Source organism: Mustela nigripes, chromosome 18 (genome assembly GCF_022355385.1).
Source record: "Mustela nigripes isolate SB6536 chromosome 18, MUSNIG.SB6536, whole genome shotgun sequence".
NCBI lineage: Eukaryota > Metazoa > Chordata > Mammalia > Carnivora > Mustelidae > Mustela > Mustela nigripes.
In genome coordinates this window covers 40,188,747-40,190,681 of record NC_081574.1, presented here as the reverse complement: position 1 = coordinate 40,190,681, position 1,935 = coordinate 40,188,747, and positions in this window count along the sequence as shown.

Here is a 1,935-nt window from a genome sequence, read left to right as displayed (position 1 = left end):
TCTCATGAATGGAACAAGTGGTCATATACTAGAGGCAGAACGGTCTCCCCCCCCCAAATTATAGAATCTCGAAAGTCCTCAAGACACCTAATAGAATGAGGAATTATAATTTTAAGCAGGCCATATTGAAAGAAGCTAGGACAAAGAAGCTCCTTATGTACAAAAGAAAGTCCATCAGAATAATGTCAGACCTGGCAAGATATATTCAGGGCACTAAATGAGAAGAACATGCAGCCAAGAATACTTTACCCAGCAAGACTGGCATTCAAAATGGAAGGAGAGATAAAGAGTTTCCACGACCGGCAAGGCTTAAAAGACTATGCAACCACCAAGCCGACACTGCAGGAAATATGAAGGGTGGTTCTATAAAAGAGGAAAAATCGTAAGAGTATCATTGAACAGAAATATAGACACAATCTACAGAAAGAAAGACTTCAAAGGTAACACAATGTCAATAAAATATATCTACTAATAATCACTCTCAATGTGAATGTTCTAAATGCACCCATAAAACGACACAGGGTTGCAGATTGGATAAAATGACAGGTCCCATCCATATGTTGTCCACAAAAGACTCATTTTGAACCCAAGGATACACCCAGACTGAAAGTGAAGGGATGGAGAAGCATCTTTAATCCCATTGGGCCTCAAAATAAGCCCAGGATAGTGATTCCCGTATCAGATAAGTTAGATTTTAAACTAAATACTGTACTCCGAGATACAGAAGGACACTACATAATTCTTAAAGGGACTAGTCACCAAGATGATCTAACAATTGTAAATATTTATAAATAAATAAATAGAGCATTGAATGACACATTGGACCAGATCGATCTCATAGATATATACAGAACATTCCACCCTAAAACAACAGAATACTCTTTCTTCTGCAGTGCCCATGGAACCTTCTCCAGAATAGACCACATACTGGAACACAAATCAGGACTCAACCGATACCAAAAGACTGAGATTCTCAGATCACAATACTTTGAAACTGGAGGTCAATCACAAGGAAAAGTTCGGAAGGAACTCAAACACCTGGAAGCTAAAGACCATCTTGCTTACAAATGCTTGGATCAATCAGGAGATCAAAGAAGAACTTAAACAATTCATGGAAACCAATGAGATTAAGACACTTTGGTCGGTCCAAAACCTATGGGATACGGCAAAGGCGGTCCTAAGGGGGAAATACATAGCCATCCAAACCTCCTTCAAAAAAAATTGAAAAATTCAGAATACACCAGTTGTCTCTACACCTTAAAGGACTGCAGAATCAACAACAAATTAATCCAACTTCACATATAAGAAGGGAAATCATCAAGATTAGAGCTAAGATCAATGAGGTAGATACCAGAGATACAGTAGAACATACCAATAAAACTAGAAGCTCTTTTTTGTTTTTTTCAATCAATAAGATAGATAAACCATTGGCCACACTAGCACAACATAAAAGAGAGAAAGCTCAAATTAATAAAATGATTAATGAAAAGGGAGAGATCACAACTAACACCAAGGAAATGGAAACAATCATCATGATTTATTATCAAGTTATACGCCAATAAGTTAAGCAACCTAGATGAAATGGATGCATTCCTGGAAAACTATAAACAGCCAAAATTGATCCAGGAAGAAATTGACAATCTGAATAGACTGATATCTATTAACAAGATTGAAGCAGTGATCAAAAAACTCCCAAAAGACAAGAGCCCAGGACTTGACAGATTCCCTGGGGAATTCTACCAAACTTTTAAAGAAGAAATAACACCTATTCTCCTGAAGCTGTTTCAAAAAATTGATGCAGAAGGAAAACTCCCAGAATCTTTTTATGAAGCGAGCATTACTCTGATCCCCAAACCAGGCAAAGACCTCACCAAAAAGGAGAATTTCAGACTAATATTGCTGATGAATATGGATGCTAAGATACTCAACAGGATC